The sequence below is a fragment of the Haliotis asinina genome, chromosome 7 (genome assembly GCF_037392515.1).
Source record: "Haliotis asinina isolate JCU_RB_2024 chromosome 7, JCU_Hal_asi_v2, whole genome shotgun sequence".
Classification (NCBI taxonomy): Eukaryota; Metazoa; Mollusca; class Gastropoda; order Lepetellida; family Haliotidae; genus Haliotis; species Haliotis asinina.
Genome location: NC_090286.1, coordinates 13374556 through 13401684, shown reverse-complemented (window position 1 = coordinate 13401684; position 27129 = coordinate 13374556). Strand labels below are relative to the sequence as shown.

The 27129-nt window shown below is 39.9% G+C and overlaps 53 non-coding genes across 53 annotated transcripts; all 53 read right to left on the bottom strand.

Annotated features, from left to right (window-relative positions):
* Positions 1 to 1317: 1317 nt before the first annotated feature.
* On the bottom strand, positions 1318 to 1388 carry Trnag-ccc (transfer RNA glycine (anticodon CCC)). Its single transcript has one exon. It is a non-coding gene; the product is annotated as a tRNA-Gly (tRNA).
* Positions 1389 to 2141: 753 nt separating this feature from the next.
* Trnag-ccc (transfer RNA glycine (anticodon CCC)) lies at positions 2142 to 2212 on the bottom strand. The gene has a single exon. It is a non-coding gene; the product is annotated as a tRNA-Gly (tRNA).
* Positions 2213 to 2558: 346 nt separating this feature from the next.
* Trnag-ccc (transfer RNA glycine (anticodon CCC)) lies at positions 2559 to 2629 on the bottom strand. Its single transcript has one exon. It is a non-coding gene; the product is annotated as a tRNA-Gly (tRNA).
* Positions 2630 to 2970: 341 nt separating this feature from the next.
* Trnag-ccc (transfer RNA glycine (anticodon CCC)) lies at positions 2971 to 3041 on the bottom strand. The gene has a single exon. It is a non-coding gene; the product is annotated as a tRNA-Gly (tRNA).
* A 345-nt stretch (positions 3042 to 3386) lies between these two features.
* On the bottom strand, positions 3387 to 3457 carry Trnag-ccc (transfer RNA glycine (anticodon CCC)). Its single transcript has one exon. It is a non-coding gene; the product is annotated as a tRNA-Gly (tRNA).
* Positions 3458 to 3798: 341 nt separating this feature from the next.
* Trnag-ccc (transfer RNA glycine (anticodon CCC)) lies at positions 3799 to 3869 on the bottom strand. The gene has a single exon. It is a non-coding gene; the product is annotated as a tRNA-Gly (tRNA).
* Positions 3870 to 4210: 341 nt separating this feature from the next.
* Trnag-ccc (transfer RNA glycine (anticodon CCC)) lies at positions 4211 to 4281 on the bottom strand. The gene has a single exon. It is a non-coding gene; the product is annotated as a tRNA-Gly (tRNA).
* A 345-nt stretch (positions 4282 to 4626) lies between these two features.
* Positions 4627 to 4697, bottom strand: Trnag-ccc (transfer RNA glycine (anticodon CCC)). Its single transcript has one exon. It is a non-coding gene; the product is annotated as a tRNA-Gly (tRNA).
* Positions 4698 to 5038: 341 nt separating this feature from the next.
* Trnag-ccc (transfer RNA glycine (anticodon CCC)) lies at positions 5039 to 5109 on the bottom strand. The gene has a single exon. It is a non-coding gene; the product is annotated as a tRNA-Gly (tRNA).
* A 753-nt stretch (positions 5110 to 5862) lies between these two features.
* On the bottom strand, positions 5863 to 5933 carry Trnag-ccc (transfer RNA glycine (anticodon CCC)). Its single transcript has one exon. It is a non-coding gene; the product is annotated as a tRNA-Gly (tRNA).
* Positions 5934 to 6278: 345 nt separating this feature from the next.
* Trnag-ccc (transfer RNA glycine (anticodon CCC)) lies at positions 6279 to 6349 on the bottom strand. Its single transcript has one exon. It is a non-coding gene; the product is annotated as a tRNA-Gly (tRNA).
* A 341-nt stretch (positions 6350 to 6690) lies between these two features.
* Trnag-ccc (transfer RNA glycine (anticodon CCC)) lies at positions 6691 to 6761 on the bottom strand. Its single transcript has one exon. It is a non-coding gene; the product is annotated as a tRNA-Gly (tRNA).
* A 757-nt stretch (positions 6762 to 7518) lies between these two features.
* On the bottom strand, positions 7519 to 7589 carry Trnag-ccc (transfer RNA glycine (anticodon CCC)). Its single transcript has one exon. It is a non-coding gene; the product is annotated as a tRNA-Gly (tRNA).
* A 341-nt stretch (positions 7590 to 7930) lies between these two features.
* Trnag-ccc (transfer RNA glycine (anticodon CCC)) lies at positions 7931 to 8001 on the bottom strand. Its single transcript has one exon. It is a non-coding gene; the product is annotated as a tRNA-Gly (tRNA).
* A 757-nt stretch (positions 8002 to 8758) lies between these two features.
* Positions 8759 to 8829, bottom strand: Trnag-ccc (transfer RNA glycine (anticodon CCC)). Its single transcript has one exon. It is a non-coding gene; the product is annotated as a tRNA-Gly (tRNA).
* A 341-nt stretch (positions 8830 to 9170) lies between these two features.
* Trnag-ccc (transfer RNA glycine (anticodon CCC)) lies at positions 9171 to 9241 on the bottom strand. Its single transcript has one exon. It is a non-coding gene; the product is annotated as a tRNA-Gly (tRNA).
* A 757-nt stretch (positions 9242 to 9998) lies between these two features.
* On the bottom strand, positions 9999 to 10069 carry Trnag-ccc (transfer RNA glycine (anticodon CCC)). The gene has a single exon. It is a non-coding gene; the product is annotated as a tRNA-Gly (tRNA).
* Positions 10070 to 10414: 345 nt separating this feature from the next.
* On the bottom strand, positions 10415 to 10485 carry Trnag-ccc (transfer RNA glycine (anticodon CCC)). The gene has a single exon. It is a non-coding gene; the product is annotated as a tRNA-Gly (tRNA).
* A 341-nt stretch (positions 10486 to 10826) lies between these two features.
* On the bottom strand, positions 10827 to 10897 carry Trnag-ccc (transfer RNA glycine (anticodon CCC)). Its single transcript has one exon. It is a non-coding gene; the product is annotated as a tRNA-Gly (tRNA).
* Positions 10898 to 11243: 346 nt separating this feature from the next.
* On the bottom strand, positions 11244 to 11314 carry Trnag-ccc (transfer RNA glycine (anticodon CCC)). The gene has a single exon. It is a non-coding gene; the product is annotated as a tRNA-Gly (tRNA).
* Positions 11315 to 11655: 341 nt separating this feature from the next.
* Trnag-ccc (transfer RNA glycine (anticodon CCC)) lies at positions 11656 to 11726 on the bottom strand. Its single transcript has one exon. It is a non-coding gene; the product is annotated as a tRNA-Gly (tRNA).
* Positions 11727 to 12072: 346 nt separating this feature from the next.
* Trnag-ccc (transfer RNA glycine (anticodon CCC)) lies at positions 12073 to 12143 on the bottom strand. The gene has a single exon. It is a non-coding gene; the product is annotated as a tRNA-Gly (tRNA).
* Positions 12144 to 12896: 753 nt separating this feature from the next.
* Trnag-ccc (transfer RNA glycine (anticodon CCC)) lies at positions 12897 to 12967 on the bottom strand. Its single transcript has one exon. It is a non-coding gene; the product is annotated as a tRNA-Gly (tRNA).
* A 345-nt stretch (positions 12968 to 13312) lies between these two features.
* On the bottom strand, positions 13313 to 13383 carry Trnag-ccc (transfer RNA glycine (anticodon CCC)). The gene has a single exon. It is a non-coding gene; the product is annotated as a tRNA-Gly (tRNA).
* Positions 13384 to 13724: 341 nt separating this feature from the next.
* On the bottom strand, positions 13725 to 13795 carry Trnag-ccc (transfer RNA glycine (anticodon CCC)). Its single transcript has one exon. It is a non-coding gene; the product is annotated as a tRNA-Gly (tRNA).
* A 346-nt stretch (positions 13796 to 14141) lies between these two features.
* On the bottom strand, positions 14142 to 14212 carry Trnag-ccc (transfer RNA glycine (anticodon CCC)). The gene has a single exon. It is a non-coding gene; the product is annotated as a tRNA-Gly (tRNA).
* A 341-nt stretch (positions 14213 to 14553) lies between these two features.
* Positions 14554 to 14624, bottom strand: Trnag-gcc (transfer RNA glycine (anticodon GCC)). The gene has a single exon. It is a non-coding gene; the product is annotated as a tRNA-Gly (tRNA).
* Positions 14625 to 14970: 346 nt separating this feature from the next.
* On the bottom strand, positions 14971 to 15041 carry Trnag-ccc (transfer RNA glycine (anticodon CCC)). The gene has a single exon. It is a non-coding gene; the product is annotated as a tRNA-Gly (tRNA).
* Positions 15042 to 15382: 341 nt separating this feature from the next.
* Trnag-ccc (transfer RNA glycine (anticodon CCC)) lies at positions 15383 to 15453 on the bottom strand. Its single transcript has one exon. It is a non-coding gene; the product is annotated as a tRNA-Gly (tRNA).
* A 1173-nt stretch (positions 15454 to 16626) lies between these two features.
* Positions 16627 to 16697, bottom strand: Trnag-ccc (transfer RNA glycine (anticodon CCC)). Its single transcript has one exon. It is a non-coding gene; the product is annotated as a tRNA-Gly (tRNA).
* A 341-nt stretch (positions 16698 to 17038) lies between these two features.
* Positions 17039 to 17109, bottom strand: Trnag-ccc (transfer RNA glycine (anticodon CCC)). The gene has a single exon. It is a non-coding gene; the product is annotated as a tRNA-Gly (tRNA).
* Positions 17110 to 17455: 346 nt separating this feature from the next.
* On the bottom strand, positions 17456 to 17526 carry Trnag-ccc (transfer RNA glycine (anticodon CCC)). The gene has a single exon. It is a non-coding gene; the product is annotated as a tRNA-Gly (tRNA).
* A 341-nt stretch (positions 17527 to 17867) lies between these two features.
* On the bottom strand, positions 17868 to 17938 carry Trnag-ccc (transfer RNA glycine (anticodon CCC)). The gene has a single exon. It is a non-coding gene; the product is annotated as a tRNA-Gly (tRNA).
* A 341-nt stretch (positions 17939 to 18279) lies between these two features.
* Positions 18280 to 18350, bottom strand: Trnag-ccc (transfer RNA glycine (anticodon CCC)). Its single transcript has one exon. It is a non-coding gene; the product is annotated as a tRNA-Gly (tRNA).
* A 757-nt stretch (positions 18351 to 19107) lies between these two features.
* Trnag-ccc (transfer RNA glycine (anticodon CCC)) lies at positions 19108 to 19178 on the bottom strand. Its single transcript has one exon. It is a non-coding gene; the product is annotated as a tRNA-Gly (tRNA).
* Positions 19179 to 19524: 346 nt separating this feature from the next.
* Positions 19525 to 19595, bottom strand: Trnag-ccc (transfer RNA glycine (anticodon CCC)). The gene has a single exon. It is a non-coding gene; the product is annotated as a tRNA-Gly (tRNA).
* Positions 19596 to 19936: 341 nt separating this feature from the next.
* Positions 19937 to 20007, bottom strand: Trnag-ccc (transfer RNA glycine (anticodon CCC)). The gene has a single exon. It is a non-coding gene; the product is annotated as a tRNA-Gly (tRNA).
* Positions 20008 to 20348: 341 nt separating this feature from the next.
* Trnag-ccc (transfer RNA glycine (anticodon CCC)) lies at positions 20349 to 20419 on the bottom strand. Its single transcript has one exon. It is a non-coding gene; the product is annotated as a tRNA-Gly (tRNA).
* A 346-nt stretch (positions 20420 to 20765) lies between these two features.
* On the bottom strand, positions 20766 to 20836 carry Trnag-ccc (transfer RNA glycine (anticodon CCC)). Its single transcript has one exon. It is a non-coding gene; the product is annotated as a tRNA-Gly (tRNA).
* Positions 20837 to 21177: 341 nt separating this feature from the next.
* Positions 21178 to 21248, bottom strand: Trnag-ccc (transfer RNA glycine (anticodon CCC)). Its single transcript has one exon. It is a non-coding gene; the product is annotated as a tRNA-Gly (tRNA).
* Positions 21249 to 21589: 341 nt separating this feature from the next.
* Positions 21590 to 21660, bottom strand: Trnag-ccc (transfer RNA glycine (anticodon CCC)). The gene has a single exon. It is a non-coding gene; the product is annotated as a tRNA-Gly (tRNA).
* A 345-nt stretch (positions 21661 to 22005) lies between these two features.
* Positions 22006 to 22076, bottom strand: Trnag-ccc (transfer RNA glycine (anticodon CCC)). The gene has a single exon. It is a non-coding gene; the product is annotated as a tRNA-Gly (tRNA).
* A 341-nt stretch (positions 22077 to 22417) lies between these two features.
* On the bottom strand, positions 22418 to 22488 carry Trnag-ccc (transfer RNA glycine (anticodon CCC)). The gene has a single exon. It is a non-coding gene; the product is annotated as a tRNA-Gly (tRNA).
* A 345-nt stretch (positions 22489 to 22833) lies between these two features.
* On the bottom strand, positions 22834 to 22904 carry Trnag-ccc (transfer RNA glycine (anticodon CCC)). Its single transcript has one exon. It is a non-coding gene; the product is annotated as a tRNA-Gly (tRNA).
* A 341-nt stretch (positions 22905 to 23245) lies between these two features.
* Positions 23246 to 23316, bottom strand: Trnag-ccc (transfer RNA glycine (anticodon CCC)). Its single transcript has one exon. It is a non-coding gene; the product is annotated as a tRNA-Gly (tRNA).
* Positions 23317 to 24074: 758 nt separating this feature from the next.
* Trnag-ccc (transfer RNA glycine (anticodon CCC)) lies at positions 24075 to 24145 on the bottom strand. The gene has a single exon. It is a non-coding gene; the product is annotated as a tRNA-Gly (tRNA).
* A 341-nt stretch (positions 24146 to 24486) lies between these two features.
* Positions 24487 to 24557, bottom strand: Trnag-ccc (transfer RNA glycine (anticodon CCC)). The gene has a single exon. It is a non-coding gene; the product is annotated as a tRNA-Gly (tRNA).
* A 345-nt stretch (positions 24558 to 24902) lies between these two features.
* Positions 24903 to 24973, bottom strand: Trnag-ccc (transfer RNA glycine (anticodon CCC)). The gene has a single exon. It is a non-coding gene; the product is annotated as a tRNA-Gly (tRNA).
* Positions 24974 to 25314: 341 nt separating this feature from the next.
* On the bottom strand, positions 25315 to 25385 carry Trnag-ccc (transfer RNA glycine (anticodon CCC)). Its single transcript has one exon. It is a non-coding gene; the product is annotated as a tRNA-Gly (tRNA).
* Positions 25386 to 25730: 345 nt separating this feature from the next.
* Positions 25731 to 25801, bottom strand: Trnag-ccc (transfer RNA glycine (anticodon CCC)). Its single transcript has one exon. It is a non-coding gene; the product is annotated as a tRNA-Gly (tRNA).
* Positions 25802 to 26142: 341 nt separating this feature from the next.
* Positions 26143 to 26213, bottom strand: Trnag-ccc (transfer RNA glycine (anticodon CCC)). The gene has a single exon. It is a non-coding gene; the product is annotated as a tRNA-Gly (tRNA).
* Positions 26214 to 26558: 345 nt separating this feature from the next.
* On the bottom strand, positions 26559 to 26629 carry Trnag-ccc (transfer RNA glycine (anticodon CCC)). Its single transcript has one exon. It is a non-coding gene; the product is annotated as a tRNA-Gly (tRNA).
* A 341-nt stretch (positions 26630 to 26970) lies between these two features.
* Trnag-ccc (transfer RNA glycine (anticodon CCC)) lies at positions 26971 to 27041 on the bottom strand. The gene has a single exon. It is a non-coding gene; the product is annotated as a tRNA-Gly (tRNA).
* Between the last annotated feature and the right edge of the window lie 88 nt (positions 27042 to 27129).

Genomic DNA, 27129 nt, shown 5'->3' with positions numbered 1-27129 from the left:
GTATTCTTCTCGTTCAGGAAATTACAACTACTCCTAGCCACAGTCACACAAAATAACCAAAACGTCAAAAGTACATGCGCCGCCCGGGAATCGAACCCGGGTCGGAAGAATGGGAATCTTGCATGATACCACTACACTTGCGGCGATCCTTCAAACCAGTCTCTCACACTTATTCAAATGCAAATCAAAAGTGATCGGTTGGAGATTAGTCTCAACTTCACGTGAACCTCTTCAAATACTTTCCACAATACTTATTATTAGTACTTTATCAACACCTAGTTCATTCCTGTTAAAACCGTTCAAAAACTGTATCTTTCGCACAGTGTATGCCTAAATATGTACAACTTTCAAGTGCAGAAAATCACACTAACATCATCAGTTAATTACAGCTTTGTTCGCAACAAATTTATGAGTACTCTTCTCGTTCAGGAAAGTACAACTACTCCTAGCCACAGTCACACAAAATAAACAAAACGTCAAAAGTACATGCGCTGCCCTTGAATCGAACCCGGGTCGCAAGAATGGGAATCTTGCATGATACCACTACACCAGCGGCGATCCTTCAAACCACTCTCTCACACTTATTCAAATGCAAATCAAAACAGATCGGTTGGAGATTAGTCTCAACTTCACGTGAACCTCTTCAAATACTTTCCACAATACTTATTATTAGTACTTTATCAACACCTAGTTCATTCCTGTTAAAACCGTTCAAAAACTGTATCTTTCGCACAGTGTATGCCTAAATATGTACAACTTTCAAGTGCAGAAAATCACACTAACATCATCAGTTAATTAGAGCTTTGCAGGCAACAACTTTGTGAGTATTCTTCTCGTTCAGGAAAGTACAACTACTCCTAGCCACAGTCACACAAAATAACCAAAACGTCAAAAGTACATGCGCCTCCCGGGAATCGAACCCGGGTCGCAAGAATGGGAATCTTGCATAATACCACTACACCAGCGGCGATCCTTCAAACCAGCATCTCACATTCATTGTATGCAATTCCGAACAAATCTCTTGGAGGCCATTCTCAACTTCACATGAACCTCTTCAAATACTTACAACAATACTTATCCTTAGTATTTTATCAACACCCACTACATTGTGTCCTTTACACCTTCTACAAAACCTGTCGCTCTTGGACAGTGTATGTACGAATATATACAACGTTCAAGTACAGAAAATCACACTAACATCATCAAAAAAAAAAGAAACGTTGTAGAGCAAGAAACTCATAAGTATTCTTCTCGTTCAGGAAATTACAACTACTCCTATCCACAGTCACACAAAATAACCAAACCGTCAAAAGTACATGCGCCGCCCGGGAATCGAACCCGGGTCGCAAGAATGGGAATCTTGCATGATACCATTACACCAGCGGCGATCCTTCAAACCACTCTCTCACACTTATTCAAATGCAAATCAAAAGTGATCGTTTGGAGACTAGTCTCAACTTCACGTGAACCTCTTCAAATACTTTCCACAATACTTATTATTAGTACTTTATCAACACCTAGTTCATTCCTGTTAAAACCGTTCAAAAACTGTATCTTTCGCACAGTGTATGCCTAAATATGTACAACTTTCAAGTGCAGAAAATCACACTAACATCATCAGTTAATTAGAGCTTTGTTCGCAACAACTTTATGAGTATTCTTCTCGTTCAGGAAAGTACAACTACTCCTAGCCACAGTCACACAAAATAAACAAAACGTCAAAAGTACATGCGCTGCCCTTGAATCGAACCCGGGTCGCAAGAATGGGAATCTTGCATGATACCACTACACCAGCGGCGATCCTTCAAACCACTCTCTCACACTTATTCAAATGCAAATCAAAACAGATCGGTTGGAGATTAGTCTCAACTTCACGTGAACCTCTTCAAATACTTTCCACAATACTTATTATTAGTACTTTATCAACACCTAGTTCATTCCTGTTAAAACCGTTCAAAAACTGTATCTTTCGCACAGTGTATGCCTAAATATGTACAACTTTCAAGTGCAGAAAATCACACTAACATCATCAGTTAATTAGAGCTTTGCTCGCAACAAATTTATGAGTATTCTTCTCGTTCAGGAAAGTACAACTACTCCTAGCCACAGTCACACAAAACAACCAAAACGTCAAAAGTACATGCGCCGCCCGGGAATCGAACCCGGGTCGCAAGAATGGGAATCTTGCATAATACCACTACACCAGCGGCGCTCATTCAAACCAGCATCTCACATTCATTGTATGCAATTCCGAACAAATCTCTTGGAGGCCATTCTCAACTTCACATGAACCTCTTCAAATACTTACAACAATACTTATCCTTAGTATTTTATCAACACCCACTACATTGTGTCCTTTACACCTTCTACAAAACCTGTCGCTCTTGGACAGTGTATGTACGAATATATACAACGTTCAAGTACAGAAAATCACACTAACAGCATCAAAAAAAAAGAAACGTTGTAGAGCAAGAAACTCATAAGTATTCTTCTCGTTCAGGAAATTACAACTACTCCTATCCACAGTCACACAAAATAACCAAACCGTCAAAAGTACATGCGCCGCCCGGGAATCGAACCCGGGTCGCAAGAATGGGAATCTTGCATGATACCATTACACCAGTGGCGCTCCTTCAAACCACTCTCTCACACTTATTCAAATGCAAATCAAAACAGATCGGTTGGAGACTAGTCTCAACTTCACGTGAACCTCTTCAAATACTTTCCACAATACTTATTATTAGTACTTTATCAACACCTAGTTCATTCCTGTTAAAACCGTTCAAAAACTGTATCTTTCGCACAGTGTATGCCTAAACATGTACAACTTTCAAGTGCAGAAAATCACACTAACATCATCAGTTAATTAGACCTTTGCAGGCAACAACTTTATGAGTATTCTTCTCGTTCAGGAAAGTACAACTACTCCTAGCCACAGTCACACAAAATAAACAAAACGTCAAAAGTACATGCGCCGCCCGGGAATCGAACCCGGGTCGCAAGAATGGGAATCTTGCATAATACCACTACACCAGCGGCGCTCCTTCAAACCAGCATCTCACATTCATTGTATGCAATTCCGAACAAATCTCTTGGAGGCCATTCTCAACTTCACATGAACCTCTTCAAATACTTACAGCAATACTTATCCTTAGAACTTTATCAACACCCACTACATTGTGTCCTTTACACCTTCTACAAAACATGTCGCTCTTGGAAAGTGTATGTACGAATATATACAACGTTCAAGTACAGAAAATCACACTAACATCATCAAAAAAAAGAAACGTTGTAGAGCAAGAAACTCATAAGTATTCTTCTCGTTCAGGAAATTACAACTACTCCTATCCACAGTCACACAAAATAAACAAACCGTCAAAAGTACATACGCCGCCCGGGAATCGAACCCGGGTCGCAAGAATGGGAATCTTGAATTATACCACTACACCAGCGGCGCTCCTTCAAACCACTCTCTCACACTTATTCAAATGCAAATCAAAACAGATCGGTTGGAGATTAGTCTCAACTTCACGTGAACCTCTTCAAATACTTTCCACAATACTTATTATTAGTACTTTATCAACACCTAGTTCATTCCTCTTAAAAAGGTTCAAAAACTGTATCTTTCGCACAATGTGTGCCTAAATATGTACAACTTTCAAGTGCAGAAAATCACACTAACATCATCAGTTAATTACAGCTTTGTTCGCAACAAATTTATGAGTATTCTTCTCGTTCAGGAAAGTACAACTACTCCTAGCCACAGTCACACAAAATAAACAAACCGTCAAAAGTACATGTGCCGCCCGGGAATCGAACCCGGGTCGCAAGAATGGGAATCTTGCATGATACCACTACACCAGCGGCGCTCCTTCAAACCACTCTCTCACACTTATTCAAATGCAAATCAAAACAGATCGGTTGGAGATTAGTCTCAACTTCACGTGAACCTCTTCAAATACTTTCCACAATACTTATTATTAGTACTTTATCAACACCTAGTTCATTCCTGTTAAAACCGTTCAAAAACTGTATCTTTCGCACAGTGTATGCCTAAATATGTACAACTTTCAAGTGCAGAAAATCACACTAACATCATCAGTTAATTAGAGCTTTGCAGGCAACAACTTTGTGAGTATTCTTCTCGTTCAGGAAAGTACAACTACTCCTATCCACAGTCACACAAAATAAACAAAACGTCAAAAGTACATGCGCCGCCCGGGAATCGAACCCGGGTCGCAATAATGGGAATCTTGCATAATACCACTACACCAGCGGCGCTCATTCAAACCAGCATCTCACATTCATTGTATGCAATTCCGAACAAATCTCTTGGAGGCCATTCTCAACTTCACATGAACCTCTTCAAATACTTACAGCAATACTTATCCTTAGAACTTTATCAACACCCACTACATTGTGTCCTTTACACCTTCTACAAAACATGTCGCTCTTGGAAAGTGTATGTACGAATATATACAACGTTCAAGTACAGAAAATCACACTAACATCATCAAAAAAAAGAAACGTTGTAGAGCAAGAAACTCATAAGTATTCTTCTCGTTCAGGAAATTACAACTACTCCTATCCACAGTCACACAAAATAACCAAACCGTCAAAAGTACATACGCCGCCCGGGAATCGAACCCGGGTCGCAAGAATGGGAATCTTGAATTATACCACTACACCAGCGGCGCTCCTTCAAACCACTCTCTCACACTTATTCAAATGCAAATCAAAACAGATCGGTTGGAGATTAGTCTCAACTTCACGTGAACCTCTTCAAATACTTTCCACAATACTTATTATTAGTACTTTATCAACACCTAGTTCATTCCTCTTAAAACCGTTCAAAAACTGTATCTTTCGCACAATGTGTGCCTAAATATGTACAACTTTCAAGTGCAGAAAATCACACTAACATCATCAGTTAATTACAGCTTTGTTCGCAACAAATTTATGAGTATTCTTCTCGTTCAGGAAAGTACAACTACTCCTAGCCACAGTCACACAAAATAAACAAACCGTCAAAAGTACATGTGCCGCCCGGGAATCGAACCCGGGTCGCAAGAATGGGAATCTTGCATGATACCACTACACCAGCGGCGCTCCTTCAAACCACTCTCTCACACTTATTCAAATGCAAATCAAAACAGATCGGTTGGAGATTAGTCTCAACTTCACGTGAACCTCTTCAAATACTTTCCACAATACTTATTATTAGTACTTTATCAACACCTAGTTCATTCCTGTTAAAACCGTTCAAAAACTGTATCTTTCGCACAGTGTATGCCTAAATATGTACAACTTTCAAGTGCAGAAAATCACACTAACATCATCAGTTAATTAGAGCTTTGCAGGCAACAACTTTGTGAGTATTCTTCTCGTTCAGGAAAGTACAACTACTCCTATCCACAGTCACACAAAATAACCAAACCGTCAAAAGTACATGCGCCGCCCGGGAATCGAACCCGGGTCGCAATAATGGGAATCTTGAAATATACCACTACACCAGCGGCGCCCCTTCAAACCACTCTCTCACACTTATTCATATCCAAATCAAAACAGATCGGTTGGAGACTAGTCTCAACTTCACGTGAACCTCTTCAAATACTTTCCTCAATACTTATTATTAGTACTTTATCAACACCTAGTTCATTCCTGTTAAAACCGTTCAAAAACTGTATCTTTCGCACAGTGTATGCCGAAATATGTACAACTTTCAAGTGCAGAAAATCACACTAACATCATCAGTTAATTACAGCTTTGCTCGCAACAAATTTATGAGTATTCTTCTCGTTCAGGAAAGTACAACTACTCCTAGCCACAGTCACACAAAATAACCAAAACGTCAAAAGTACATGCGCCGCCCGGGAATCGAACCCGGGTCGCAAGAATGGGAATCTTGCATGATACCACTACACCAGCGGCGCTCATTCAAACCAGCATCTCACATTCATTGTATGCAATTCCGAACAAATCTCTTGGAGGCCATTCTCAACTTCACATGAACCTCTTCAAATACTTACAGCAATACTTATCCTTAGAACTTTATCAACACCCACTACATTGTGTCCTTTACACCTTCTACAAAACATGTCGCTCTTGGACAGTGTATGTACGAACATATACAACGTTCAAGTACAGAAAATCACACTAACAGCATCAAAAAAAAGAAACGTTGTAGAGCAAGAAACTCATAAGTATTCTTCTCGTTCAGGAAATTACAACTACTCCTATCCACAGTCACACAAAATAACCAAACCGTCAAAAGTACATGCGCCGCCCGGGAATCGAACCCGGGTCGCAAGAATGGGAATCTTGCATGATACCATTACACCAGTGGCGCTCCTTCAAACCACTCTCTCACACTTATTCAAATGCAAATCAAAACAGATCGGTTGGAGACTAGTCTCAACTTCACGTGAACCTCTTCAAATACTTTCCACAATACTTATTATTAGTACTTTATCAACACCTAGTTCATTCCTGTTAAAACCGTTCAAAAACTGTATCTTTCGCACAGTGTATGCCTAAATATGTACAACTTTCAAGTGCAGAAAATCACACTAACATCATCAGTTAATTAGACCTTTGCAGGCAACAAATTTATGAGTATTCTTCTCGTTCAGGAAAGTACAACTACTCCTAGCCACAGTCACACAAAATAAACAAAACGTCAAAAGTACATGCGCCGCCCGGGAATCGAACCCGGGTCGCAAGAATGGGAATCTTGCATGATACCACTACACCAGCGGCGCTCATTCAAACCAGCATCTCACATTCATTGTATGCAATTCCGAACAAATCTCTTGGAGGCCATTCTCAACTTCACATGAACCTCTTCAAATACTTACAGCAATACTTATCCTTAGAACTTTATCAACACCCACTACATTGTGTCCTTTACACCTTCTACAAAACATGTCGCTCTTGGACAGTGTATGTACGAATATATACAACGTTCAAGTACAGAAAATCACACTAACATCATCAAAAAAAAGAAACGTTGTAGAGCAAGAAACTCATAAGTATTCTTCTCGTTCAGGAAATTACAACTACTCCTATCCACAGTCACACAAAATAACCAAACCGTCAAAAGTACATACGCCGCCCGGGAATCGAACCCGGGTCGCAAGAATGGGAATCTTGAATTATACCACTACACCAGCGGCGATCCTTCAAACCACTCTCTCACACTTATTCAAATGCAAATCAAAACAGATCGGTTGGAAATTAGTCTCAACTTCACGTGAACCTCTTCAAATACTTTCCACAATACTTATTTTTAGTACTTTATCAACACCTAGTTCATTCCTCTTAAAACCGTTCAAAAACTGTATCTTTCGCACAGTGTATGCCTAAATATGTACAACTTTCAAGTGCAGAAAATCACACTAACATCATCAGTTAATTAGAGCTTTGTTCGCAACAAATTTATGAGTATTCTTCTCGTTCAGGAAAGTACAACTACTCCTAACCACAGTCACACAAAATAAACAAAACGTCAAAAGTACATGCGCCGCCCGGGAATCGAACCCGGGTCGCAAGAATGGGAATCTTGCATGATACCATTACACCAGTGGCGCTCCTTCAAACCACTCTCTCACACTTATTCAAATGCAAATCAAAACAGATCGGTTGGAGACTAGTCTCAACTTCACGTGAACCTCTTCAAATACTTTCCACAATACTTATTATTAGTACTTTATCAACACCTAGTTCATTCCTGTTAAAACCGTTCAAAAACTGTATCTTTCGCACAGTGTATGCCTAAATATGTACAACTTTCAAGTGCAGAAAATCACACTAACATCATCAGTTAAATAGACCTTTGCAGGCAACAAATTTATGAGTATTCTTCTCGTTCAGGAAAGTACAACTACTCCTAGCCACAGTCACACAAAATAAACAAAACGTCAAAAGTACATGCGCCGCCCGGGAATCGAACCCGGGTCGCAAGAATGGGAATCTTGCATGATACCACTACACCAGCGGCGCTCATTCAAACCAGCATCTCACATTCATTGTATGCAATTCCGAACAAATCTCTTGGAGGCCATTCTCAACTTCACATGAACCTCTTCAAATACTTACAGCAATACTTATCCTTAGAACTTTATCAACACCCACTACATTGTGTCCTTTACACCTTCTACAAAAGATGTCGCTCTTGGACAGTGTATGTACGAATATATACAACGTTCAAGTACAGAAAATCACACTAACATCATCAAAAAAAAGAAACGTTGTAGAGCAAGAAACTCATAAGTATTCTTCTCCTTCAGGAAATTACAACTACTCCTAGCCACAGTCACACAAAATAACCAAACCGTCAAAAGTACATACGCCGCCCGGGAATCGAACCCGGGTCGCAAGAATGGGACTCTTGAATTATACCACTACACCAGCGGCGATCCTTCAAACCACTCTCTCACACTTATTCAAATGCAAATCAAAACAGATCGGTTGGAGATTAGTCTCAACTTCACGTGAACCTCTTCAAATACTTTCCACAATACTTATTTTTAGTACTTTATCAACACCTAGTTCATTCCTCTTAAAACCGTTCAAAAACTGTATCTTTCGCACAGTGTATGCCTAAATATGTACAACTTTCAAGTGCAGAAAATCACACTAACATCATCAGTTAATTAGAGCTTTGTTCGCAACAAATTTATGAGTATTCTTCTCGTTCAGGAAAGTACAACTACTCCTAGCCACAGTCACACAAAATAAACAAAACGTCAAAAGTACATGCGCCGCCCGGGAATCGAACCCGGGTCGCAAGAATGGGAATCTTGCATGATACCACTACACCAGCGGCGATCCTTCAAACCACTCTCTCACACTTATTCAAATGCAAATCAAAACAGATCGGTTGGAGACTAGTCTCAACTTCACGTGAACCTCTTCAAATACTTTCCTCAATACTTATTATTAGTACTTTATCAACACCTAGTTCATTCCTGTTAAAACCGTTCAAAAACTGTATCTTTCGCACAGTGTATGCCTAAATATGTACAACTTTCAAGTGCAGAAAATCACACTAACATCATCAGTTAATTAGACCTTTGCAGGCAACAAATTTATGAGTACTCTTCTCGTTCAGGAAAGTACAACTACTCCTAGCCACAGTCACACAAAATAACCAAAACGTCAAAAGTACATGCGCCGCCCGGGAATCGAACCCGGGTCGCAAGAATGGGAATCTTGCATGATACCACTACACCAGCGGCGCTCATTCAAACCAGCATCTCACATTCATTGTATGCAATTCCGAACAAATCTCTTGGAGGCCATTCTCAACTTCACATGAACCTCTTCAAATACTTACAGCAATACTTATCCTTAGAACTTTATCAACACCCACTACATTGTGTCCTTTACACCTTCTACAAAAGATGTCGCTCTTGGACAGTGTATGTACGAATATATACAACGTTCAAGTACAGAAAATCACACTAACATCATCAAAAAAAAGAAACGTTGTAGAGCAAGAAACTCATAAGTATTCTTCTCCTTCAGGAAATTACAACTACTCCTAGCCACAGTCACACAAAATAACCAAACCGTCAAAAGTACATACGCCGCCCGGGAATCGAACCCGGGTCGCAAGAATGGGACTCTTGAATTATACCACTACACCAGCGGCGATCCTTCAAACCACTCTCTCACACTTATTCAAATGCAAATCAAAACAGATCGGTTGGAGATTAGTCTCAACTTCACGTGAACCTCTTCAAATACTTTCCTCAATACTTATTATTAGTACTTTATCAACACCTAGTTCATTCCTGTTAAAACCGTTCAAAAACTGTATCTTTCGCACAGTGTATGCCTAAATATGTACAACTTTCAAGTGCAGAAAATCACACTAACATCATCAGTTAATTAGACCTTTGCAGGCAACAAATTTATGAGTATTCTTCTCGTTCAGGAAAGTACAACTACTCCTAGCCACAGTCACACAAAATAACCAAAACGTCAAAAGTACATGCGCCGCCCGGGAATCGAACCCGGGTCGCAAGAATGGGAATCTTGCATGATACCACTACACCAGCGGCGCTCATTCAAACCAGCATCTCACATTCATTGTATGCAATTCCGAACAAATCCCTTGGAGGCCATTCTCAACTTCACATGAACCTCTTCAAATACTTACAACAATACTTATCCTTAGTATTTTATCAACACCCACTACATTGTGTCCTTTACACCTTCTACAAAACCTGTCGCTCTTGGACAGTGTATGTACGAATATATACAACGTTCAAGTACAGAAAATCACACTAACATCATCAAAAAAAAGAAACGTTGTAGAGCAAGAAACTCATAAGTATTCTTCTCGTTCAGGAAATTACAACTACTCCTATCCACAGTCACACAAAATAACCAAACCGTCAAAAGTACATGCGCCGCCCGGGAATCGAACCCGGGTCGCAAGAATGGGAATCTTGCATGATACCATTACACCAGTGGCGCTCCTTCAAACCACTCTCTCACACTTATTCGAATGCAAATCAAAACAGATCGGTTGGAGACTAGTCTCAACTTCACGTGAACCTCTTCAAATACTTTCCACAATACTTATTATTAGTACTTTATCAACACCTAGTTCATTCCTGTTAAAACCGTTCAAAAACTGTATCTTTCGCACAGTGTATGCCTAAATATGTACAACTTTCAAGTGCAGAAAATCACACTAACATCATCAGTTAATTAGAGCTTTGTTCGCAACAAATTTATGAGTATTCTTCTCGTTCAGGAAAGTACAACTACTCCTAGCCACAGTCACACAAAATAACCAAAACGTCAAAAGTACATGCGCCGCCCGGGAATCGAACCCGGGTCGCAAGAATGGGAATCTTGCATGATACCACTACACCAGCGGCGCTCCTTCAAACCAGCATCTCACATTCATTGTATGCAATTCCGAACAAATCTCTTGGAGGCCATTCTCAACTTCACATGAACCTCTTCAAATACTTACAACAATACTTATCCTTAGTATTTTATCAACACCCACTACATTGTGTCCTTTACACCTTCTACAAAACCTGTCGCTCTTGGACAGTGTATGTACGAATATATACAACGTTCAAGTACAGAAAATCACACTAACAGCATCAAAAAAAAAGAAACGTTGTAGAGCAAGAAACTCATAAGTATTCTTCTCGTTCAGGAAATTACAACTACTCCTATCCACAGTCACACAAAATAACCAAACCGTCAAAAGTACATACGCCGCCCGGGAATCGAACCCGGGTCGCAAGAATGGGAATCTTGAATTATACCACTACACCAGCGGCGCTCCTTCAAACCACTCTCTCACACTTATTCAAATGCAAATCAAAACAGATCGGTTGGAGATTAGTCTCAACTTCACGTGAACCTCTTCAAATACTTTCCTCAATACTTATTATTAGTACTTTATCAACACCTAGTTCATTCCTGTTAAAACCGTTCAAAAACTGTATCTTTCGCACAGTGTATGCCTAAATATGTACAACTTTCAAGTGCAGAAAATCACACTAACATCATCAGTTAATTAGAGCTTTGTTCGCAACAAATTTATGAGTATTCTTCTCGTTCAGGAAAGTACAACTACTCCTAGCCACAGTCACACAAAATAACCAAAACGTCAAAAGTACATACGCCGCCCGGGAATCGAACCCGGGTCGCAAGAATGGGAATCTTGCATAATACCACTACACCAGCGGGGCTCATTCAGACCAGTATCTCACATTCATTGTATGCAATTCCGAACAAATCTCTTGGAGGTCATTCTCAACTTCACATGAACCTCTTCAAATACTTACAACAATACTTATCCTTAGTATTTTATCAACACCCACTACATTGTGTCCTTTACACCTTCTACAAAACCTGTCGCTCTTGGACAGTGTATGTACGAATATATACAACGTTCAAGTACAGAAAATCACACTAACAGCATCAAAAAAAAAGAAACGTTGTAGAGCAAGAAACTCATAAGTATTCTTCTCGTTCAGGAAATTACAACTACTCCTATCCATAGTCACACAAAATAACCAAACCGTCAAAAGTACATGCGCCGCCCGGGAATCGAACCCGGGTCGCGAGAATGGGAATCTTGCATGATACCACTACACCAGTGGCGCTCCTTCAAACCACTCTCTCACACTTATTCAAATGCAAATCAAAACAGATCGGTTGGAGACTAGTCTCAACTTCACGTGAACCTCTTCAAATACTTTCCTCAATACTTATTATTAGTACTTTATCAACACCTAGTTCATTCCTGTTAAAACCGTTCAAAAACTGTATCTTTCGCACAGTGTATGCCTAAATATGTACAACTTTCAAGTGCAGAAAATCACACTAACATCATCAGTTAATTAGAGCTTTGCAGGCAACAACTTTGTGAGTATTCTTCTCGTTCAGGAAAGTACAACTACTCCTAGCCACAGTCACACAAAATAACCAAACCGTCAAAAGTACATGCGCCGCCCGGGAATCGAACCCGGGTCGCAATAACGAGAATCTTGAATTATACCACTACACCAGCGGCGCCCCTTCAAACCACTCTCTCACACTTATTCAAATGCAAATCAAAACAGATCGGTTGGAGACTAGTCTCAACTTCACGTGAACCTCTTCAAATACTTTCCTCAATACTTATTATTAGTACTTTATCAACACCTAGTTCATTCCTGTTAAAACCGTTCAAAAACTGTATCTTTCGCACAGTGTATGCCTAAATATGTACAACTTTCAAGTGCAGAAAATCACACTAACATCATCAGTTAATTAGACCTTTGCAGGCAACAAATTTATGAGTATTCTTCTCGTTCAGGAAAGTACAACTACTCCTAGCCACAGTCACACAAAATAAACAAAACGTCAAAAGTACATGCGCCGCCCGGGAATCGAACCCGGGTCGCAAGAATGGGAATCTTGCATGATACCACTACACCAGCGGCGCTCATTCAAACCAGCATCTCACATTCATTGTATGCAATTCCGAACAAATCCCTTGGAGGCCATTCTCAACTTCACATGAACCTCTTCAAATACTTACAACAATACTTATCCTTAGTCTTTTATCAACACCCACTACATTGTGTCCTTTACACCTTCTACAAAACCTGTCGCTCTTGGACAGTGTATGTACGAATATATACAACGTTCAAGTACAGAAAATCACACTAACATCATCAAAAAAAAGAAACGTTGTAGAGCAAGAAACTCATAAGTATTCTTCTCGTTCAGGAAATTACAACTACTCCTATCCACAGTCACACAAAATAACCAAACCGTCAAAAGTACATGCGCCGCCCGGGAATCGAACCCGGGTCGCAAGAATGGGAATCTTGCATGATACCATTACACCAGTGGCGCTCCTTCAAACCACTCTCTCACACTTATTCGAATGCAAATCAAAACAGATCGGTTGGAGACTAGTCTCAACTTCACGTGAACCTCTTCAAATACTTTCCACAATACTTATTATTAGTACTTTATCAACACCTAGTTCATTCCTCTTAAAACCGTTCAAAAACTGTATCTTTCGCACAGTGTATGCCTAAATATGTACAACTTTCAAGTGCAGAAAATCACACTAACATCATCAGTTAATTAGAGCTTTGTTCGCAACAAATTTATGAGTATTCTTCTCGTTCAGGAAAGTACAACTACTCCTAGCCACAGTCACACAAAATAACCAAAACGTCAAAAGTACATGCGCCGACCGGGAATCGAACCCGGGTCGCAAGAATGGGAATCTTGCATGATACCACTACACCAGCGGCGCTCCTTCAAACCAGCATCTCACATTCATTGTATGCAATTCCGAACAAATCTCTTGGAGGCCATTCTCAACTTCACATGAACCTCTTCAAATACTTACAACAATACTAATCCTTAGTATTTTATCAACACCCACTACATTGTGTCCTTTACACCTTCTACAAAACCTGTCGCTCTTGGACAGTGTATGTACGAATATATACAACGTTCAAGTACAGAAAATCACACTAACAGCATCAAAAAAAAAGAAACGTTGTAGAGCAAGAAACTCATAAGTATTCTTCTCGTTCAGGAAATTACAACTACTCCTATCCACAGTCACACAAAATAACCAAACCGTCAAAAGTACATACGCCGCCCGGGAATCGAACCCGGGTCGCAAGAATGGGAATCTTGAATTATACCACTACACCAGCGGCGCTCCTTCAAACCACTCTCTCACACTTATTCAAATGCAAATCAAAACAGATCGGTTGGAGATTAGTCTCAACTTCACGTGAACCTCTTCAAATACTTTCCTCAATACTTATTATTAGTACTTTATCAACACCTAGTTCATTCCTGTTAAAACCGTTCAAAAACTGTATCTTTCGCACAGTGTATGCCTAAATATGTACAACTTTCAAGTGCAGAAAATCACACTAACATCATCAGTTAATTAGAGCTTTGTTCGCAACAAATTTATGAGTATTCTTCTCGTTCAGGAAAGTACAACTACTCCTAGCCACAGTCACACAAAATAACCAAAACGTCAAAAGTACATACGCCGCCCGGGAATCGAACCCGGGTCGCAAGAATGGCAATCTTGCATAATACCACTACACCAGCGGGGCTCATTCAGACCAGTATCTCACATTCATTGTATGCAATTCCGAACAAATCTCTTGGAGGTCATTCTCAACTTCACATGAACCTCTTCAAATACTTACAACAATACTTATCCTTAGTATTTTATCAACACCCACTACATTGTGTCCTTTACACCTTCTACAAAACCTGTCGCTCTTGGACAGTGTATGTACGAATATATACAACGTTCAAGTACAGAAAATCACACTAACAGCATCAAAAAAAAAGAAACGTTGTAGAGCAAGAAACTCATAAGTATTCTTCTCGTTCAGGAAATTACAACTACTCCTATCCACAGTCACACAAAATAACCAAACCGTCAAAAGTACATGCGCCGCCCGGGAATCGAACCCGGGTCGCAAGAATGGGAATCTTGCATGATACCATTACACCAGTGGCGCTCCTTCAAACCACTCTCTCACACTTATTCAAATGCAAATCAAAACAGATCGGTTGGAGACTAGTCTCAACTTCACGTGAACCTCTTCAAATACTTTCCACAATACTTATTATTAGTACTTTATCAACACCTAGTTCATTCCTGTTAAAACCGTTCAAAAACTGTATCTTTCGCACAGTGTATGCCTAAATATGTACAACTTTCAAGTGCAGAAAATCACACTAACATCATCAGTTAATTAGACCTTTGCAGGCAACAAATTTATGAGTATTCTTCTCGTTCAGGAAAGTACAACTACTCCTAGCCACAGTCACACAAAATAACCAAAACGTCAAAAGTACATGCGCCGCCCGGGAATCGAACCCGGGTCGCAAGAATGGGAATCTTGCATGATACCACTACACCAGCGGCGCTCATTCAAACCAGCATCTCACATTCATTGTATGCAATTCCGAACAAATCTCTTGGAGGCCATTCTCAACTTCACATGAACCTCTTCAAATACTTACAGCAATACTTATCCTTAGAACTTTATCAACACCCACTACATTGTGTCCTTTACACCTTCTACAAAACATGTCGCTCTTGGACAGTGTATGTACGAATATATACAACGTTCAAGTACAGAAAATCACACTAACATCATCAAAAAAAAGAAACGTTGTAGAGCAAGAAACTCATAAGTATTCTTCTCGTTCAGGAAATTACAACTACTCCTATCCACAGTCACACAAAATAACCAAACCGTCAAAAGTACATACGCCGCCCGGGAATCGAACCCGGGTCGCAAGAATGGGAATCTTGAATTATACCACTACACCAGCGGCGATCCTTCAAACCACTCTCTCACACTTATTCAAATGCAAATCAAAACAGATCGGTTGGAGATTAGTCTCAACTTCACGTGAACCTCTTCAAATACTTTCCACAATACTTATTATTACTACTTTATCAACACCTAGTTCATTCCTCTTAAAACCGTTCAAAAACTGTATCTTTCGCACAGTGTATGCCTAAATATGTACAACTTTCAAGTGCAGAAAATCACACTAACATCATCAGTTAATTAGAGCTTTGTTCGCAACAAATTTATGAGTATTCTTCTCGTTCAGGAAAGTACAACTACTCCTAGCCACAGTCACACAAAATAACCAAAACGTCAAAAGTACATACGCCGCCCGGGAATCGAACCCTGGTCGCAAGAATGGGAATCTTGCATAATACCACTACACCAGCGGGGATCATTCAGACCAGTATCTCACATTCATTGTATGCAATTCCGAACAAATCTCTTGGAGGTCATTCTCAACTTCACATGAACCTCTTCAAATACTTACAACAATACTTATCCTTAGTATTTTATCAACACCCACTACATTGTGTCCTTTACACCTTCTACAAAACCTGTCGCTCTTGGACAGTGTATGTACGAATATATACAACGTTCAAGTACAGAAAATCACACTAACATCATCAAAAAAAAGAAACGTTGTAGAGCAAGAAACTCATAAGTATTCTTCTCCTTCAGGAAATTACAACTACTCCTATCCACAGTCACACAAAATAACCAAACCGTCAAAAGTACATACGCCGCCCGGGAATCGAACCCGGGTCGCAAGAATGGGAATCTTGCATGATACCATTACACCAGCGGCGCTCCTTCAAACCACTCTCTCACACTTATTCAAATGCAAATCAAAAGTGATCGGTTGGAGATTAGTCTCAACTTCACGTGAACCTCTTCAAATACTTTCCTCAATACTTATTATTAGTACTTTATCAACACCTAGTTCATTCCTGTTAAAACCGTTCAAAAACTGTATCTTTCGCACAGTGTATGCCTAAATATGTACAACTTTCAAGTGCAGAAAATCACACTAACATCATCAGTTAATTAGAGCTTTGTTCGCAACAAATTTATGAGTATTCTTCTCGTTCAGGAAAGTACAACTACTCCTAGCCACAGTCACACAAAATAACCAAAACGTCAAAAGTACATACGCCGCCCGGGAATCGAACCCGGGTCGCAAGAATGGGAATCTTGCATAATACCACTACACCAGCGGGGCTCATTCAGACCAGTATCTCACATTCATTGTATGCAATTCCGAACAAATCTCTTGGAGGTCATTCTCAACTTCACATGAACCTCTTCAAATACTTACAACAATACTTATCCTTAGTATTTTATCAACACCCACTACATTGTGTCCTTTACACCTTCTACAAAACCTGTCGCTCTTGGACAGTGTATGTACGAATATATACAACGTTCAAGTACAGAAAATCACACTAACATCATCAAAAAAAAAGAAACGTTGTAGAGCAAGAAACTCATAAGTATTCTTCTCGTTCAGGAAATTACAACTACTCCTATCCACAGTCACACAAAATAACCAAAACGTCAAAAGTACATGCGCCGCCCGGGAATCGAACCCGGGTCGCAAGAATGGGAATCTTGCATGATACCATTACACCAGTGGCGCTCCTTCAAACCACTCTCTCACACTTATTCAAATGCAAATCAAAACAGATCGGTTGGAGACTAGTCTCAACTTCACGTGAACCTCTTCAAATACTTTCCACAATACTTATTATTAGTACTTTATCAACACCTAGTTCATTCCTGTTAAAACCGTTCAAAAACTGTATCTTTCGCACAGTGTATGCCTAAATATGTACAACTTTCAAGTGCAGAAAATCACACTAACATCATCAGTTAATTACAGCTTTGTTCGCAACAAATTTATGAGTATTCTTCTCGTTCAGGAAAGTACAACTACTCCTAGCCACAGTCACACAAAATAACCAAAACGTCAAAAGTACATGCGCCGCCCGGGAATCGAACCCGGGTCGCAAGAATGGGAATCTTGCATGATACCACTACACCAGCGGCGCTCCTTCAAACCACTCTCTCACACTTATTCAAATGCAAATCAAAACAGATCGGTTGGAGATTAGTCTCAACTTCACGTGAACCTCTTCAAATACTTTCCTCAATACTTATTATTAGTACTTTATCAACACCTAGTTCATTCCTGTTAAAACCGTTCAAAAACTGTATCTTTCGCACAGTGTATGCCTAAATATGTACAACTTTCAAGTGCAGAAAATCACACTAACATCATCAGTTAATTACAGCTTTGTTCGCAACAAATTTGTGAGTATTCTTCTCGTTCAGGAAAGTACAACTACTCCTAGCCACAGTCACACAAAATAACCAAAACGTCAAAAGTACATGCGCCGACCGGGAATCGAACCCGGGTCGCAAGAATGGGAATCTTGCATGATACCACTACACCAGCGGCGCTCATTCAAACCAGCACCTCACATTCATTGTATGCAATTCCGAACAAATCTCTTGGAGGCCATTCTCAACTTCACATGAACCTCTTCAAATACTTACAGCAATACTTATCCTTAGTATTTTATCAACACCCACTACATTGTGTCCTTTACACCTTCTACAAAACTTGTCGCTCTTGGACAGTGTATGTACGAATATATACAACGTTCAAGTACAGAAAATCACACTAACAGCATCGAAAAAAAGAAACGTTGTAGAGCAAGAAACTCATAAGTATTCTTCTCGTTCAGGAAATTACAACTACTCCTATCCACAGTCACACAAAATAACCAAACCGTCAAAAGTACATGCGCCGCCCGGGAATCGAACCCGGGTCGCAAGAATGGGAATCTTGAATTATACCACTACACCACTGGCGCTCCTTCAAACCACTCTCTCACACTTATTCAAATGCAAATCAAAACAGATCGGTTGGAGATTAGTCTCAACTTCACGTGAACCTCTTCAAATACTTTCCACAATACTTATTATTAGTACTTTATCAACACCTAGTTCATTCCTGTTAAAACCGTTCAAAAACTGTATCTTTCGCACAGTGTATGCCTAAATATGTACAACTTTCAAGTGCAGAAAATCACACTAACATCATCAGTTAATTAGAGCTTTGCTCGCAACAAATTTATGAGTATTCTTCTCGTTCAGGAAAGTACAACTACTCCTAGCCACAGTCACACAAAATAACCAAAACGTCAAAAGTACATGCGCCGACCGGGAATCGAACCCGGGTCGCAAGAATGGGAATCTTGCACAATACCACTACACCAGCGGCGCTCCTTCAAACCAGCATCTCACATTCATTGTATGCAATTCCGAACAAATCTCTTGGAGGCCATTCTCAACTTCACATGAACCTCTTCAAATACTTACAACAATACTTATCCTTAGTATTTTATCAACACCCACTACATTGTGTCCTTTACACCTTCTACAAAACTTGTCGCTCTTGGACAGTGTTTGTACGAATATATACAACGTTCAAGTACAGAAAATCACACTAACATCATCAAAAAAAAAGAAACGTTGTAGAGCAAGAAACTCATAAGTATTCTTCTCGTTCAGGAAATTACAACTACTCCTATCCACAGTCACACAAAATAACCAAACCGTCAAAAGTACATGCGCCGCCCGGGAATCGAACCCGGGTCGCAAGAATGGGAATCTTGCATGATACCATTATACCAGTGGCGCTCCTTCAAACCACTCTCTCACACTTATTCAAATGCAAATCAAAACAGATCGGTTGGAGACTAGTCTCAACTTCACGTGAACCTCTTCAAATACTTTCCACAATACTTATTATTAGTACTTTATCAACACCTAGTTCATTCCTGTTAAAACCGTTCAAAAACTGTATCTTTCGCACAGTGTATGCCTAAATATGTACAACTTTCAAGTGCAGAAAATCACACTAACATCATCAGTTAATTAGAGCTTTGTTCGCAACAAATTTATGAGTATTCTTCTCGTTCAGGAAATTACAACTACTCCTAGCCACAGTCACACAAAATAACCAAAACGTCAAAAGTACATGCGCCGCCCGGGAATCGAACCCGGGTCGCAAGAATGGGAATCTTGCATGATACCACTACACCAGCGGCGATCCTTCAAACCACTCTCTCACACTTATTCAAATGCAAATCAAAACAGATCGGTTGGAGATTAGTCTCAACTTCACGTGAACCTCTTCAAATACTTTCCTCAATACTTATTATTAGTACTTTATCAACACCTAGTTCATTCCTGTTAAAACCGTTCAAAAACTGTATCTTTCGCACAGTGCATGCCTAAATATGTACAACTTTCAAGTGCAGAAAATCACACTAACATCATCAGTTAATTACAGCTTTGTTCGCAACAAATTTATGAGTATTCTTCTCGTTCAGGAAAGTACAACTACTCCTAGCCACAGTCACACAAAATAACCAAAACGTCAAAAGTACATGCGCCGACCGGGAATCGAACCCGGGTCGCAAGAATGGGAATCTTGCATAATGCCACTACACCAGCGGCGCTCCTTCAAACCAGCATCTCACATTCATTGTATGCAATTCCGAACAAATCTCTTGGAGGTCATTCTCAACTTCACATGAACCTCTTCAAATACTTACAACAATACTTATCCTTAGTATTTTATCAACACCCACTACATTGTGTCCTTTACACCTTCTACAAAACTTGTCGCTCTTGGACAGTGTATGTACGAATATATACAACGTTCAAGTACAGAAAATCACACTAACATCATCAAAAAAAAAGAAACGTTGTAGAGCAAGAAACTCATAAGTATTCTTCTCGTTCAGGAAATTACAACTACTCCTATCCACAGTCACACAAAATAACCAAAACGTCAAAAGTACATGCGCCGCCCGGGAATCGAACCCGGGTCGCAAGAATGGGAATCTTGCATGATACCATTATACCAGTGGCGCTCCTTCAAACCACTCTCTCACACTTATTCAAATGCAAATCAAAACAGATCGGTTGGAGACTAGTCTCAACTTCACGTGAACCTCTTCAAATACTTTCCACAATACTTATTATTAGTACTTTATCAACACCTAGTTCATTCCTGTTAAAACCGTTCAAAAACTGTATCTTTCGCACAGTGTATGCCTAAATATGTACAACTTTCAAGTGCAGAAAATCACACTAACATCATCAGTTAATTACAGCTTTGTTCGCAACAAATTTATGAGTATTCTTCTCGTTCAGGAAAGTACAACTACTCCTAGCCACAGTCACACAAAACAACCAAAACGTCAAAAGTACATGCGCCGCCCGGGAATCGAACCCGGGTCGCAAGAATGGGAATCTTGCATGATACCACTACACCAGCGGCGATCCTTCAAACCACTCTCTCACACTTATTCAAATGCAAATCAAAACAGATCGGTTGGAGATTAGTCTCAACTTCACGTGAACCTCTTCAAATACTTTCCACAATACTTATTATTAGTACTTTATCAACACCTAGTTCATTCCTGTTAAAACCGTTCAAAAACTGTATCTTTCGCACAGTGCATGCCTAAATATGTACAACTTTCAAGTGCAGAAAATCACACTAACATCATCAGTTAATTACAGCTTTGTTCGCAACAAATTTATGAGTATTCTTCTCGTTCAGGAAAGTACAACTACTCCTAGCCACAGTCACACAAAATAACCAAAACGTCAAAAGTACATGCGCCGACCGGGAATCGAACCCGGGTCGCAAGAATGGGAATCTTGCATAATGCCACTACACCAGCGGCGCTCCTTCAAACCAGCATCTCACATTCATTGTATGCAATTCCGAACAAATCTCTTGGAGGTCATTCTCAACTTCACATGAACCTCTTCAAATACTTACAACAATACTTATCCTTAGTATTTTATCAACACCCACTACATTGTGTCCTTTACACCTCCTAGAAAACCTGCCGCTCTTGGACAGTGTATGTACGAATATATACAACGTTCAAGTACAGAAAATCACACTAACATAATCAAAAAAAAGAAACGTTGTAGAGCAAGAAACTCATAAGTATTCTTCTCGTTCAGGAAATTACAACTACTCCTATCCACAGTCACACAAAATAACCAAACCGTCAAAAGTACATGCGCCGCCCGGGAATCGAACCCGGGTCGCAAGAATGGGAATCTTGCATGATACCACTACACCAGTGGCGCTCCTTCAAACCACTCTCTCACACTTATTCAAATGCAAATCAAAACAGATCGGTTGGAGACTAGTCTCAACTTCACGTGAACCTCTTCAAATACTTTCCACAATACTTATTATTAGTACTTTATCAACACCTAGTTCATTCCTGTTAAAACCGTTCAAAAACTGTATCTTTCGCACAGTGCATGCCTAAATATGTACAACTTTCAAGTGCAGAAAATCACACTAACATCATCAGTTAATTACAGCTTTGTTCGCAACAAATTTATGAGTATTCTTCTCGTTCAGGAAAGTACAACTACTCCTAGCCACAGTCACACAAAATAACCAAAACGTCAAAAGTACATGCGCCGCCCGGGAATCGAACCCGGGTCGCAAGAATGGGAATCTTGCATAATGCCACTACACCAGCGGCGCTCCTTCAAACCAGCATCTCACATTCATTGTATGCAATTCCGAACAAATCTCTTGGAGGTCATTCTCAACTTCACATGAACCTCTTCAAATACTTACAACAATACTTATCCTTAGTATTTTATCAACACCCACTACATTGTGTCCTTTACACCTCCTAGAAAACCTGCCGCTCTTGGACAGTGTATGTACGAATATATACAACGTTCAAGTACAGAAAATCACACTAACATCATCAAAAAAAAGAAACGTTGTAGAGCAAGAAACTCATAAGTATTCTTCTCCTTCAGGAAATTACAACTACTCCTATCCACAGTCACACAAAATAACCAAAACGTCAAAAGTACATGCGCCGCCCGGGAATCGAACCCGGGTCGCAAGAATGGGAATCTTGCATGATACCACTACACCAGCGGCGCTCCTTCAAACCACTCTCTCACACTTATTCAAATGCAAATCAAAACAGATCGGTTGGAGACTAGTCTCAACTTCACGTGAACCTCTTCAAATACTTTCCACAATACTTATTATTAGTACTTTATCAACACCTAGTTCATTCCTGTTAAAACCGTTCAAAAACTGTATCTTTCGCACAGTGCATGCCTAAATATGTACAACTTTCAAGTGCAGAAAATCACACTAACATCATCAGTTAATTACAGCTTTGTTCGCAACAAATTTATGAGTATTCTTCTCGTTCAGGAAAGTACAACTACTCCTAGCCACAGTCACACAAAATAACCAAAACGTCAAAAGTACATGCGCCGACCGGGAATCGAACCCGGGTCGCAAGAATGGGAATCTTGCATAATGCCACTACACCAGCGGCGCTCCTTCAAACCAGCATCTCACATTCATTGTATGCAATTCCGAACAAATCTCTTGGAGGTCATTCTCAACTTCACATGAACCTCTTCAAATACTTACAACAATACTTATCCTTAGTATTTTATCAACACCCACTACATTGTGTCCTTTACACCTTCTACAAAACTTGTCGCTCTTGGACAGTGTATGTACGAATATATACAACGTTCAAGTACAGAAAATCACACTAACATCATCAAAAAAAAAGAAACGTTGTAGAGCAAGAAACTCATAAGTATTCTTCTCGTTCAGGAAATTACAACTACTCCTATCCACAGTCACACAAAATAACCAAAACGTCAAAAGTACATGCGCCGCCCTGGAATCGAACCCGGGTCGCAAGAATGGGAATCTTGCATGATACCATTATACCAGTGGCGCTCCTTCAAACCACTCTCTCACACTTATTCAAATGCAAATCAAAACAGATCGGTTGGAGACTAGTCTCAACTTCACGTGAACCTCTTCAAATACTTTCCACAATACTTATTATTAGTACTTTATCAACACCTAGTTCATTCCTGTTAAAACCGTTCAAAAACTGTATCTTTCGCACAGTGTATGCCTAAATATGTACAACTTTCAAGTGCAGAAAATCACACTAACATCATCAGTTAATTACAGCTTTGTTCGCAACAAATTTATGAGTATTCTTCTCGTTCAGGAAAGTACAACTACTCCTAGCCACAGTCACACAAAACAACCAAAACGTCAAAAGTACATGCGCCGCCCGGGAATCGAACCCGGGTCGCAAGAATGGGAATCTTGCATGATACCACTACACCAGCGGCGATCCTTCAAACCACTCTCTCACACTTATTCAAATGCAAATCAAAACAGATCGGTTGGAGATTAGTCTCAACTTCACGTGAACCTCTTCAAATACTTTCCACAATACTTATTATTAGTACTTTATCAACACCTAGTTCATTCCTGTTAAAACCGTTCAAAAACTGTATCTTTCGCACAGTGCATGCCTAAATATGTACAACTTTCAAGTGCAGAAAATCACACTAACATCATCAGTTAATTACAGCTTTGTTCGCAACAAATTTATGAGTATTCTTCTCGTTCAGGAAAGTACAACTACTCCTAGCCACAGTCACACAAAATAACCAAAACGTCAAAAGTACATGCGCCGACCGGGAATCGAACCCGGGTCGCAAGAATGGGAATCTTGCATAATGCCACTACACCAGCGGCGCTCCTTCAAACCAGCATCTCACATTCATTGTATGCAATTCCGAACAAATCTCTTGGAGGTCATTCTCAACTTCACATGAACCTCTTCAAATACTTACAACAATACTTATCCTTAGTATTTTATCAACACCCACTACATTGTGTCCTTTACACCTCCTAGAAAACCTGCCGCTCTTGGACAGTGTATGTACGAATATATACAACGTTCAAGTACAGAAAATCACACTAACATAATCAAAAAAAAGAAACGTTGTAGAGCAAGAAACTCATAAGTATTCTTCTCGTTCAGGAAATTACAACTACTCCTATCCACAGTCACACAAAATAACCAAACCGTCAAAAGTACATGCGCCGCCCGGGAATCGAACCCGGGTCGCAAGAATGGGAATCTTGCATGATACCATTACACCAGTGGCGCTCCTTCAAACCACTCTCTCACACTTATTCAAATGCAAATCAAAACAGATCGGTTGGAGACTAGTCTCAACTTCACGTGAACCTCTTCAAATACTTTCCACAATACTTATTATTAGTACTTTATCAACACCTAGTTCATTCCTGTTAAAACCGTTCAAAAACTGTATCTTTCGCACAGTGCATGCCTAAATATGTACAACTTTCAAGTGCAGAAAATCACACTAACATCATCAGTTAATTACAGCTTTGTTCGCAACAAATTTATGAGTATTCTTCTCGTTCAGGAAAGTACAACTACTCCTAGCCACAGTCACACAAAATAACCAAAACGTCAAAAGTACATGCGCCGCCCGGGAATCGAACCCGGGTCGCAAGAATGGGAATCTTGCATAATGCCACTACACCAGCGGCGCTCCTTCAAACCAGCATCTCACATTCATTGTATGCAATTCCGAACAAATCTCTTGGAGGTCATTCTCAACTTCACATGAACCTCTTCAAATACTTACAACAATACTTATCCTTAGTATTTTATCAACACCCACTACATTGTGTCCTTTACACCTCCTAGAAAACCTGCCGCTCTTGGACAGTGTATGTACGAATATATACAACGTTCAAGTACAGAAAATCACACTAACATCATCAAAAAAAAGAAACGTTGTAGAGCAAGAAACTCATAAGTATTCTTCTCCTTCAGGAAATTACAACTACTCCTATCCACAGTCACACAAAATAACCAAAACGTCAAAAGTACATGCGCCGCCCGGGAATCGAACCCGGGTCGCAAGAATGGGAATCTTGCATGATACCACTACACCAGCGGCGCTCCTTCAAACCACTCTCTCACACTTATTCAAATGCAAATCAAAACAGATCGGTTGGAGACTAGTCTCAACTTCACGTGAACCTCTTCAAATACTTTCCACAATACTTATTATTAGTACTTTATCAACACCTAGTTCATTCCTGTTAAAACCGTTCAAAAACTGTATCTTTCGCACAGTGTATGCCTAAATATGTACAACTTTCAAGTGCAGAAAATCACACTAACATCATCAGTTAATTACAGCTTTGTTCGCAACAAATTTATGAGTATTCTTCTCGTTCAGGAAAGTACAACTACTCCTAGCCACAGTCACACAAAATAACCAAAACGTCAAAAGTACATGCGCCGCCCGGGAATCGAACCCGGGTCGCAAGAATGGGAATCTTGCATGATACCACTACACCAGCGGCGCTCCTTCAAACCAGCATCTCATATTCATTGTATGCAATTCCGAACAAATCTCTTGGAGGCCATTCTCAACTTCACATGAACCTCTTCAAATACTTACAACAATACTTATCCTTAGTATTTTATCAACACCCACTACATTGTGTCCTTTACACCTCCTAGAAAACCTGCCGCTCTTGGACAGTGTATGTACGAATATATACAACGTTCAAGTACAGAAAATCACACTAACATCATCAAAAAAAAGAAACGTTGTAGAGCAAGAAACTCATAAGTATTCTTCTCGTTCAGGAAATTACAACTACTCCTATCCACAGTCACACAAAATAACCAAAACGTCAAAAGTACATGCGCCGCCCGGGAATCGAACCCGGGTCGCAAGAATGGGAATCTTGCATGATACCACTACACCAGCGGCGCTCCTTCAAACCACTCTCTCACACTTATTCAAATGCAAATCAAAACAGATCGGTTGGAGACTAGTCTCAACTTCACGTGAACCTCTTCAAATACTTTCCACAATACTTATTATTAGTACTTTATCAACACCTAGTTCATTCCTGTTAAAACCGTTCAAAAACTGTATCTTTCGCACAGTGTATGCCTAAATATGTACAACTTTCAAGTGCAGAAAATCACACTAACATCATCAGTTAACTACAGCTTTGTTCGCAACAAATTTATGAGTATTCTTCTCGTTCAGGAAAGTACAACTACTCCTAGCCACAGTCACACAAAATAACCAAAACGTCAAAAGTACATGCGCCGACCGAGAATCGAACCCGGGTCGCAAGAATGGGAATCTTGCATGATACCACTACACCAGCGGCGCTCCTTCAAACCACTCTCTCACACTTATTCAAATGCAAATCAAAACAGATCGGTTGGAGACTAGTCTCAACTTCACGTGAACCTCTTCA